This window comes from Alexandromys fortis, unplaced genomic scaffold (genome assembly GCF_014885135.2).
Source record: "Alexandromys fortis isolate MF-2015 unplaced genomic scaffold, M_Fortis_MF-2015_v1.1 scaffold_69, whole genome shotgun sequence".
Taxonomy (NCBI): Eukaryota; Metazoa; Chordata; class Mammalia; order Rodentia; family Cricetidae; genus Alexandromys; species Alexandromys fortis.
This window is the reverse complement of record NW_026067951.1, coordinates 1243964-1256109: the sequence shown is the minus strand read 5'-3', so window position 1 is coordinate 1256109 and position 12146 is coordinate 1243964. Positions and strand designations below refer to the sequence as shown.

The window sequence follows — 12146 nt, the reverse complement described above, 5'->3', positions numbered from 1 at the left end:
ACATCATGATGGCTTCCTGTTTTCCTCTAGAAATTTTGCAGGAACAACAGTTCTGGACAAATGTAGTATATATATAATAGAATACTATTTGGCCTTAGACGGATGGAAATTCAACGGTATACTACAACCTTAATGAACCCGGAAGGGGTCAGGCTAGTGAAGACAGCAAGCTGCAGAGGGGCCAATGCTGCATGGTGACATTCTGTGAAGTATCTAATAATCAGGTTCACGGAGTCAAAGGGAAGGACGATGGTTGAAAGGGGCTGAGCAGGAGGGAGATGGGGACTTCCCAACCAACAGTCGTAAAGTTTCAGTCAAGCAGTCGTCCAGATAGCAGCTGTCCAGGGTCACACCTGTGGTCAGCAATGACGTACATGACCCAGGTGTCCTCCTGTCTCTGCCTCCCAGGACCTAAACTGCAGCACACACTGGATCTGAACTCAGGTCCTCATGCTTGTGTGGGAAGGGCTTTACCAACTGAGCCCTCTCTCGGTGCTCTATAATGAAAATATTTCAAGTCTTTTTAAAAAGCCATCAAACTATAATCTGTATTCTACCTTGTTCTAGAGCAGACTTAATAATTCACTCTTAGGAAGCTTACAGAGGCTCAGCAAATTCCCTACCTAAAGCTTTCTCATGACCGGCAGGGCTTAATCAGCAGCAACCCACGGCATGCGGATTGAGGCTTTCCTCCTTAATCCCTGCAGCATGCTCTACCTGCACTCCATGTCTGCCAGTGTGCACTGAATACTACTGTCACCAACACCAACTCACATCTCCCTCGTGATCTCACACGAGTGTGTCACACACGCACCCCACTACAGAGGGCAGACCAACTACAGGCCCGGGTTTACACCTTTACACATCTTTGGTAGGGCTGCCCTGTGTTCCTCTGATGTAAACACAGCCCTCCTGAAACTATCCCCTCTCCCTTCCTGTATCCCAGCCGCATTTGGGAATACCCTGAAACCACTCTCTCACTATTTTCCTGCAAACTCCTCTGGTTATCTCTTCATCTGTAATAGAATTTCCAGAAATGGGGGAGGAAACACAGCTGCAGCGGGCCGATCTCTGTGTACCACCGATATTGTCTCTCAGAATCCCTGCAGGTCAGGACACCGTGCCACAGCAACAACCCAACTTCGCAGGCTGCTAGCCCTGAGGTTACCTTCAGTGAGGACAATGAAAACATACTGTGACATCTCTCAGTCACTCAATTCTGCACTAGAAACTGTTCCAATATGTCAGTCAAATTATAGACAAAACACAGCAGCCCCCTGTTAATTCAGTTGGCCCCAGTGAGCAGGCCCTGGGCAACTATACTCTCGGCTCCAAGTGCCTGCCAGGCCACTCCAGACTTCACATGGTTAGGAACTTAATCCCATCCTGCCCTGTGGTTTCCATCATTCTATCTAAAACAGCTCAAATCAAAAAGGGCTACTTCTAGCTACAGCTCTACCCAAGTAACAGCCATTAACAATGTGGGGTCCCTTTGTACAACTATTAAAGTACCTCCCTTGCCTACCCTCCTACGAGGGCCTAGTTGCTCCTGTCAACTACAATAAACTCGGTGCCTGGCCCCTAAGCACCTACCTAGACAAAGCTTCCCCAGCCACCTCAGAAAGTCTCCATCCATTTGCCACGTCTAAATGGTAACCTAAGCCAGCTTCCCAAATCACTGCATTTCACAGCTGAGGCTCAGAACCCGTGATGATAGGTGAAAGAAAGCAAGCATCCGTTCCTTTAAGGGCATTACCACAAGCACTCGGGGTGAGGAAAAGTTCAGATGGAAAAGACTCAGCACTTCTCCACAGGAAGGAAAAGAGAAAATAATACATTGCTTCAAGCAGGAAAAGCAAGAACAGGCAAAGATTAGACAGGGGGAAGAGACAAGGAAGTGGGAAATTCTCAGGGGATCATGCCAAAGTTAGGCACAGCTATGGATACATACAGTGACCTTCACCCCAGCTCTGTACGAAGCCAGCGAGCCCCAAAGCAGGACAATTTCTCCCTGGCACTTTTTCTAGACTCAGCACATATTTCTAGAAATTGGGATTTCCACAAATGGCTGAAAATCCAGCCCTCTTTGAACCAAACTCCCAAGCCCAGTTTCTAACAACACTCTTAACAATGAATTCTAGAGGGCTGAGGCACTGAAACCCACAGTCCTCATCTGTGGCCCACTTTCGGTGAGAAGTCTTCTACCCCTCAGTCATCGCAGGAAACGCAGTGAAGACCCTCCCTCCCTCCCTCCTTCCCTCCCTCCCTCCCTCCCTCCCNTCGCAGCACCCGCCGTGCAGGCCCTCCCTCCCTCCCTCCCTCCCTCCCTCCCTCCCTCCCTCCCTCCCTCCCTCCCTCCTTCCTTCCTTCCTTCCTTCCTTCCTTCCTTCCTTCCTTCCTCCCTGCACTTGCAGCATTTGCATTTTAGACAAGAGCTAGAGCAATGAGTGGATGAGCAACAGCACCTGGCTCCCGCAGGTCAGGGACACGATTTCTTGAGCAGGTCTCTCAACTACAAAACAAGTCTTTCAACCACTTCAGGAATGGACTCTCTGACCCTGATACTGGATGCTCCAACAACTGGCTCTTGTCTGGCATGGCAACAGAACAGAACTTCCAAACTCTGACCCGAGCTCTAAGTTGGCTGTTGTTCCCACACTGTCCAAAGTTCCACAGAGGGGATGGAAAATAAGAGCTGGGCATGCTGCTCTTTCCTCCTGGGCTTTCTTCGGGTTCTATTACGTAGCAAAGTGCCAGGACTAGGAGAGCATCACAGATGACTACAGAGGCTATGTGTTCTGCCCTCATCTAGGGGTCACTACAACCCTGCAACTACTGCAAGCAAGTGTGCTTGCAGATTAAGGAACCCCAGAGTACAGATGCAAACTCCAAATGGGAGGGAGAGCAACAAAACCGTGAACCTGATAGCACGCGGCCACAACTTCCTCCTCATGACGTCTCCTGGCTTCAAACCCATTGCATCATCTCCTCGACCCTGCTTCTAAAGGGCTGTCTCAAAGGCTTCGTTCTACTTGGAATATTACAGAATTCAAAGATCAAACTTTTTACAAGGGGAAAATAAAAGTAATGACAGACATGTCCACTGGTCAAATATAGAGCGGAATGACTTTTCAGACACTCAAACTGCACAGGGGAAGCTGGTTTTCCTTTCTCAACTCAAACTGTCTGAAGCATGCGTGGATGCATCCAGAAAACCACTGCCATTTTTTGTACAAAGCAGCTCTTTCCATCGTGCAGGTCTCATGAACCTCAGAATTTTCTAAAATCGTTTATTATTTCATGTGCATGAGTGTTTTGCCTACATGCCTGCAAGTATACCATGTACTTGCCTGTTGCCTACTGAAGTCAAGGGTGTTAGATGCCCTATAACTGGATGTACAGATGGTTGTGAGCCACTATGTGGGTGTTGGGAATTGAACCCTAGGTCTTCTCCAAGAGCAACAAGTGCTCTTGACAACTGAGCCAAGCCTCCAAGCCCCAAATCTCAGAGTATTTTTAAAGTAAGATTTATTTGCTTTTTAAACAGTCAGTCCCAAGCTACTCCTGAAATTCAAAAAATATATATCCACAGACATATGTATATGCGTGTGTGTTTACCTCTTTCCAGTAAACTGCAGAACACATTACTTTTCCTTCATCATCCCTCTCCCTTCTGAAAAAGTAGTTACTGGCAAGACTGAGAAAATATATTCCAAAACAAGTTGATGGTCTAATCCTCCGTGAAAGTGGCAAAGGAATATTGCAAAGTTACACTATTAAATGTCACACTTTGGACAAATACAAAGGTTAGGAAATAGTAATGTATTCATTTGGTCTCTCTCTCTCTCTCTCTCTACACACACACACACACACACACACACACACTCACACACACACACACTCACACTTCCCTAACATGAATGAAGCAAACATGCTTTCATCCTCACGATATGTTTGGGTGATGGCCACATGAGTGAACTCTTTTTTCTGTTTGTTTGGGGTTTTTTTTTTTGAGATTTTTCACAAATATAATCGTTATATAATTGGAAGTGTAAAGCCTGAAACCACAAACACTAAGAAATCTTCCCTTGACGGGCACCTCTGAGAGGTTAAAGGAACTTTAACAGCTAACACTTGGAAAGGATAGAGGGGTGGCATGCTTTGAGAAGACCCTGGCCTCCCTGTTAGCAAGGAGGCTCCTCCAAGGCAGAATGTCAAGTCTAACCTGTCTCATTCTGGTCTCCTGTTAGCCCCTCCAGGGTCGCACCCATTCTAACCAAATAACTCCGCTTAGCAGTCCCAGACAAAAATTATTCTGAGAAGGGACTGGTACGGCTGGTGTCTGCACTTCATCCCCTCAACAGAAGCCCTCTAAATTTCAAAGAGCTGGTACGCTTCACTTCCCGCACGCATGTCAAAACTTGGCTCTGATGGATCCGATTACTCCCAGTCACCCAGAAATGTTTCAGGAGGCAATCACGGAACCCAGACAAAATAGAGGGACTTCTTATGCGTAGACATCACCCAATCTCCTGGCGTTGCCGGACTCAAAGAGGCACCGCCGCCGAGTCCAACAGAGAAAAGTAACTTGCAGAAAGGAAACAGTGTCACCACCACCTTTCTAAGCAGCGCGACCCCGCCTTTGTCTGCCGAGCCAGGGCTGGCGTCGGGCCGCTGACCCCATCCTGCCGGCGGGGCAGGCAAGACTGGCATTTGGCCGCGCAGCCTTGCAGCCAGGGTCTCAGGGTCTGGGTCTGCAGGGCCGAGGATACAACAATGAGCCGAGCAGCAGCCCGGATGCCCCCCTCTCCAGGGGCCCCTCGGCCCCCAGCGCCCCTCCATCGGGGCCCCGCCCGGGCCCTGCACCCTCGACCTTCCCAGGCAGCGCAGGGCCACCCGGCTCCCCGCCGCCGGCTTGCGCCCGAGGGACCGCGAAGCCATCCGGCGCTGCTGGCCAACGACAGGGTCCCCCGGACCGGGGTCAGACAGGCGTCGCTGTGTCCCCGCGGGCGGCCGCCTCGTAAGCCCCGCGTCTTTGTGTGTGAAGTAAGTGTGGAGCCAGCCTACCTCGCACAAAGGCGCGCTGCTCCCCGGCGCGCTCCGCTGCTAGCGGTGGTGGCCGGCACCTTGGCCGCCGAGGTGGTGAGAGGGCGGTTCCGACGGCGGTTGCAACGCCCCGACTCCGAAGCCCGTCCGGCTCAGGGCGGCTCTCACACCCCGCGGCCCCACGCAGCAGAATTAAGTGCCGGGGCGGGCCGGGGGTGGGCCGGGGCCGCTGAGTCACCACTAGGCCACGCCCCATGCTCCAGGCCACGCCCCAAGCATCCGACCACGCCCCCCGAACCTTCAGCTATGGTTGGCTCTATGGACAGAGATGAGTGCTCCAGGTCCTGGGTCGGGTAGCAGGGGCCTCTGTTGTGTTGTTTTACTTTGGTTAGCTTGGGGACTCCAGAAAGAACAGGAAGGTAGAAGGAAAAATTGTCACCTGCCTAATGGAAGGTGACAGATGCAAATTCACTGGGTCCACAATGTAAAATTCATTATGCACCTGCTTGTGTGTGTTTTCTCTCATCTTTCTGTCTTTGTATGTGTGTGTCTTTTTTGTCTGTCTTTCTGTGTCTCTGTCTCTTGTTCTGTTTCTGTGTCTGTCCCTCTGTTTGTCTTTCTGTCTATCTTTCTGTCTCTGTGAGTCTCTTAAATCTTTCTGGGTGTCTCTGTTGCTTCCTTGCTCTGTTGTGTCTTGTGTCTCTCTTTGTTTCTGTGTATCTGTCTTTGTCTCTCTGTTATCTCCTTCCCTCCCTCCTTCCCTCTCTGTTCTCTCTCTCCAGACATTGAATTCCTGCCAAGTACTTCTGGAAGAAAACTCAAGAGTTTGTTATAATTACACAAATTCCCAGCCAACTGAAGACTCGGAACCCCCGACCCAGGTTTTCCTCCCCATCCTCATGAAAGGGCAGTTGGAGACTAAAGTCAACGAAGGACTGATTCTAATCTTTTTTAAAATTCTCTTTAATTATTTTCCCCTGGCCAATCCAAAGCTTTCATGATTACCATGTACCTGAATCACAGCAGATACGAAAGCAGGACCTGACTCAGGTTGAAAAGAAGGCCAGCAGGTTGATGGTTCTACACTAAAAGCTTCTTCATTTTCTTTGCAACAGATGACTAAGGATTTATTTAATAGGAAACTTTTCTGACTCAAAGAGATTAGGTCATATTCACACAGAGAAAAAAAATGCTCCCAATGTATTTCAATGAGCAAATTACTTATCCCAAAGGTATCTTGCCCTACAGCACCTTCAGTCAGCTCCTGGCCATCCCCCCTGCCCAAGAGCCTGCTAAGCAATAGACTTGCTCTCCCCAGGACTTACATTACATCACATTAGTCTGAAATATGGCATGTAATAATAACTCTGCAATATTTCTTTGCCACTTCCACATAGAGTTAAACCAACAACTTGTTTTAGAATACACACACGCGCGCGCATGCTCACACACACACACATGCACGCACACACACGCAAACGTGTGCATACACACGCGCACACACGCACACACACACACGCACGCGCACACACAATCAGAGCCTTCCCAGGCTCAGCAGCATCTGCTCACACTTCACTCCTCGTCTGCTGCCATTCCTCCTCCCCTGCTCTGCTTGGTGTTTCTTCTCTCCATAATGGCCTCCTAGTCACCACCAGCACCTGGGATCCAGCCTAGATTCCTACGCCTCCCCACTGGTGTCAACTTTCTGACTAAAATGGCTAGCTGTCCCCTTCCCCATCGTGTGGAGCACCACACTTGCCTCCTGGCTCTGTTGCCACCGTATGGTAGGGCTGTCCAAACCAGTCCTGCCACCCCTGTCACAGTGTCCCGGCTGCTTTCTGGGAGAACTTTTCAGTACAAATGCTCCGCTTCTGCTGCTGCCAAAATCTTTATTGTGCTGCTACTTTTGTTGCCACTTTGACAAAACCCCGGATAGACACCGGGAAGGGGGATGCCTTTGGCTCACAAGTCTTTGTCCTTCCAGGTGGCTGCTGTATCTGATGCTAACTCCTGACGTCATGCCCAGGAGCCGAAATGAGGGTGAGTAGAGCCTGGTACCAGTTATCATTTTAAAAACCCATCACTCTTGATGTACCCTGACAAGAAAGCACACCCCGAAGATTCCATAGCGCCCCAAATACCACCACTATCTGTGGTCCACACGTGGCAAGCATGGACCTGAAAAGGACCCCAGAGACGCAATGTCTGATATGTAACAGGTTCCCAATTCCTGCTACAAGGTGAAGTTCAAGTGACATAGAGCAGTGTTCCAGAGGACAGCACACTTCCCTGAAACCTGGGCCACACCCCCACACTCTCCCTACATCCCCTAAGCACTCAGGACTGCTCCGTCACTGTGCCACACTTGTTATGTGGCCCTGCTCACCAGATGGTGGGTGAGTAGGTCACCTCATGCATTCTTCCACGTGCTTCTGCCTCTGCCTGGTCTAGCTCTACACAGTCCCAGATCCAAAAGCCTCTCTGAGTCTAAGGCTTCTCTGAAAAGCCTTCCGGAGCTGCTCTAACTAAATGGGTTCACTCTTCCCGTCTGTTCTGAGCACAACATTGTAATTACCACACTGTATTGCTAATGTGCATGCCCTGAGTGCATTTTGTGTTTCACACACACACACACACACACATATATGTATGTATATACATCCTCAGGCTTAATTTAGCACATGCCATAGAAGAAGTGCTAGGGTCTAGATTCTATACTCCCCATAACATACAGACTGAAATCCTAATCACTCCCACCCCAGCAGAGCTATGTTTGGCGATAAGCCTTGTGCAGAGGTAAGTAGGTCATAAGGTGACTATATAGTAGTTACTTATCTCATTGCTGAAACAAAATACCCAAAAGAATTTTCGGAAGAACAGATTTATTTTGACACAGTTCAAGGGGACATAAAATGTCCTTATAGGAAAGGCACATTCCAGGAGTGTCAGGTGGCTCATACTGTTGCAAGCATCAAGGAGAGAGAGGTAAATGCTGGTGCTCATCCTCTTTATCTTTTTTATGTAGTCCCAGACCCCAGCCTACGCAATAGTGCCACCCACATTTAGGGTGGGGTGTCCCACTTCAAAAGCTTCAATTAGCCTAGTCTTTATAATACACCCAGAGGCTTCTGCCTGGTCATTCTAGACCCCATCAAGCTGGCAGTCAGTATTAACCAGCACAATGACCTTATAGGAAGAAAAGTGACAAGCTCCTCAGTCGCCCCCCCCCCACACACACACGGACACAGAGAGAAGGCAGCCGTCTAGAAACTTGAGCAAGAAACCTTACCAAAAAACAACCAGCCTAGCACCTTGACCCTTACATTCCAGCCTCTAAAACCACATCAAAATAAAATAAAGGGTCCCACTTATTGCTCACAGTCTGTGGTGTTTTTTATGGAAGCCTGATCAGATGACATAAAAATATGATGTGGAATCTCACTTTGGTAAAGCACTACCCAGCAGTGTGCCTGACTTGACCCTCCAAAGCAGACTGAACAAACTTCCAGAGTGCCAGACCCCTGGGTAGAGTGTCTGAACGTGATAAGTGACCACAGCCTTTCCCTTCCCTGCCCTCTCAGAGAAATGGAAACACATTGTTTGTTTTACTGTCTGAGAGAAGAAGAAGAAGAAGAAGAAGAAGAAGAAGAAGAAGAAGAAGAAGAAGAAGAGGAGGAGGAGGAGGAGGAGGAGGAGGAGGAGGAGGAGGAGGAGGAGGAGGAGGAGGAGGAGGAGGAGGAGGAGGAGGAGGAGGACGAGGACGAGGAGGAGAAGGAGGAGAAAGATGATAAAGAAAAATAAAAAAGCCTTCAGAACCTGCGCTGTGGCATCAGGTCCCACGTTTCTCTCAACCCAGAAACAAAGAACAAGAACAAATATTTATTTTAAGTTTTTTCACTTTTGGAAGCTAAACACCTCACAACCCTGGGGAACCAGAGAATACTGATCCAGGTGAGCTCAACTAAGCCAATTTAGCTTGTTTTTCCCTGGAGCCATTGTGGATAGACCCTGGAAATAAGAGCTTTAAAATCAGGAGCATTTATGTTCACGCCCTTATAACACCCATCACAGTGCCTGGACCACAGCTGGTGTGGGATTGTTGCTTGTTGAGCAAGTAAACCTGGTACTTCTGAGAGCAGCTAAATACCCCAGATTACCCACAGGTGATTCCACACTCCACAGTGAGGCTAAACATGGACAGGACTCTGGGAATGTCAGGGAAACCAAGGGCATGGGAGCACACTGAGCGCACTAAGGATTTCATTTCTGGCTGACTCGGTTTCTTATCAGGACATGGTAGCCTTGGCAGACTAGCTATCACCAAATAAAACACAAGAGGAAAACTCTAAAATTCATTCTGAGTCACTCAGCCCACCATGGAGACAGATTCTATAATCTCACACTACTGGAAAACATATATGATTGTTTTCCAACTTAGAGCACTCATCCACAAGATCACTTGTGAACCTGGCATTAGCCTCGTGCATTTGCTGTGATGGGAAGGGGAACTTAAATGGATCCATAAAGAACACGGAAGAAAGAAGAAATGAGCATTTGGGAGCATAAAGTAGAGGGGAAGTCACTTTGATGTGCTGTTATTGTCCTCTTCTTTAGCTATTTCCTTATGTGTCATCTTGTAAACCATCCTAACCAGCATCCAAGAGGGCTCTGAAGGGACAAGCTGAGCATAAATGTTCCCTGAAAGAATCCTTCCATATGTACTCTCTTGTGTTGTAAGGAGAGGAGCCGCTTGTTTGTCCTGGCCGCCCGGCTAGCTTACCCCTGAAATAACCATACAGAAACTGTATTAATTAAAATACTGCTTGGCCATTAGCTCTAGCTTCATATTGGCTAACTCTTACATATTAGTTTAACTCATCTCCATTAATCTGTGTATCGCCACGTGGCTGTGGCTTACCGGAGATTCTAACCGGTGTCCATCTCAGGCAGAGAATCCATGGCTTCTCTCCACTCTGCCCTCCTTCCCAGCATTCAGTTCTCTCTTCTCCAGTTATGCCCTATTGGGCCCAAGGCAATTTCTTTATTCATTAACCAATGAAAGCAACACATGAACAGAACCTCCTACACCACTTTTGTGCCTTAAATCTTCATTATGTCCCATACAGGTGAGCCTTCAGAGGAGATCCTGTGAGTCCAGTCTCTCTGGCTTCCTGCTGCAAGATGTGATGACCTCTTCCTCCCACAAGTATCCCACGTTTTGACAATATCTACAATTAGTCCCGACAGAAATCAAACCAAGGCCATCTGATCTTGAACAAAGTTTAGTGGCCAAACCCATGAGGTAAATAGAACTTTTTTTCTTCATAAAATTAGACTGTATTAGATATTTCATCATGGTAATGAAAAACTGACCAATACGCAACAGTGCGCAGTTTAGCGAAAGGTAGACGAATGAGAACAAGCATGGGTGCTCTACAGACCAGGAATCTTGGAGGCTACTTTAGAATTCTTCCCCTCAATTATGAACATGAGTAGATGGGTACAAAGGCAGACAGACATCCTCCAGTATAAAATTTCTAGAACTCAGGTCAGCAGGAAGAGTCAGTGGGTAAAGGTGCCTGCAACTAATCCTAACAACCAGGTTTGATCCTGAGAACCTACACAGTGGAAAGAAAGATCTGACCCCTAACAGCTGTCCTCTGACCACCACATGTCCACCCGGGCACGCATGCACACAAAATAAATAAATAAATAAGGTAAGATGTTTTAGAAGGGAGTCTTGGGGAAGTATCCTGCACAGAGTTCAGCAGCTACTCAGGTAGAGCAGAAAACGCAGGTCTGAGAAGGCTCGTGCTGGAGATAACTAGCTGAATATGTTTCCTTCCAGTCACCCAGATTCCACAGTTCAATAAGCAGTAGTGTTCACTGAGCCCTGCTGACCTGAATAATGAAAAACAGGAAAAGGAAAACAAAGTTAAGAATATGTCACCCCAATTTTAAAGCTTAAATAGCATCGTGACGTGAATACACTACGTTCCACTTATTTTGATTGGGTGTTTGACATAGTTATTATATAACTGTAACCCAATATCCTATCACCCTGGGACTTCATTCGTTTTTAGAACTCACTTGTGGAATAGTTTGTGAAAAGTTCTGGGGTTTGTCATGCAAAGACAGTGCACCCATGCCTTCTAAAATGAATCGTGCTTAGAAGACACTAATGTTAGTCTTAACTGTCAACTTGATGAAATCTAGAATCACCTTGGAAACACATTTCTGGGCATATTTGTGAGCAATTTTCTAGGCTTGATGAATTGAGGTGGGAGGATTCACCCTAAATGTGGGTGTTACTGTGTGGCATGAGGTCCTGGACTGACTAAAAAGAAGAAAACAAGCTGAGCAGCGACACTGATTGCGCTCTGATTCCTGACTGCCGATGCAGGGGCTGCCCCACGACGACAGACGGTACACCCCAAGCTCCTGCTGCATGCCTTCCCCATGACAACAGACGGTACACCCCAAGCTCCTGCTCCATGCCTTCCCCACGACGACAGACGGTACACCCCAAGCTCCTGCTCCATGCCTTCCCCATGACGACAGATGGTACACCCCAAGCTCCGGCTGCATGCCTTCCCCATGACAACAGACGGTACACCCCAAGCTCCTGCTCCATGCCTTCCCCACGACAACAGACGGTACACCCCAAGCTCCTGATGCCTTCCCCATGACGACAGACGGTACACCCCAAGCTCCGGCTGCATGCCTTCCCCACGACGACAGACGGTACACCCCAAGCTCCGGCTGCATGCCTTCCCCACGACGACAGACGGTACACCCCAAGCTCCTGATGCCTTCCCCACGATGACAGATGGTACACCCCAAGCTCCTGCTCCATGCCTTCCCCATGACGACAGATGGTACACCCCAAGCTCCTGCTGCATGCCTTCCCCACGACGACAGACAGTACACCCCAAGCTCCTGCTGCATGCCTTCCCCATGACGACAGACGGTACACCCCAAGCTCCTGCTGCATGCCTTCCCCACGACGACAGACGGTACACCCCAAGCTCCTGCTCCATGCCTTCCCCACGACGACAGACGGTACACCCCAAGCTCCTGCTGCATGCCTTCCCCACGAC

General features: G+C 48.6%; 1 protein-coding gene across 2 annotated transcripts in view; it reads right to left on the bottom strand.

The window, feature by feature from the left end:
- Fam107b (family with sequence similarity 107 member B) overlaps nucleotides 1-12146 on the bottom strand; it is a 222596-nt gene that overhangs the window by 61496 nt on the left and 148954 nt on the right. The window contains exon 1 of one of the 2 annotated variants that reach the window (XM_050150559.1): nucleotides 5068-5232. The exons of the other annotated variant lie outside the window; for it this stretch is intronic. The gene's annotated coding sequence lies outside the window, so the exon portion shown is untranslated. Of the gene's footprint in view, nucleotides 1-5067; nucleotides 5233-12146 lie in introns of those variants that run through there. 2 annotated transcript variants of the gene reach the window in all.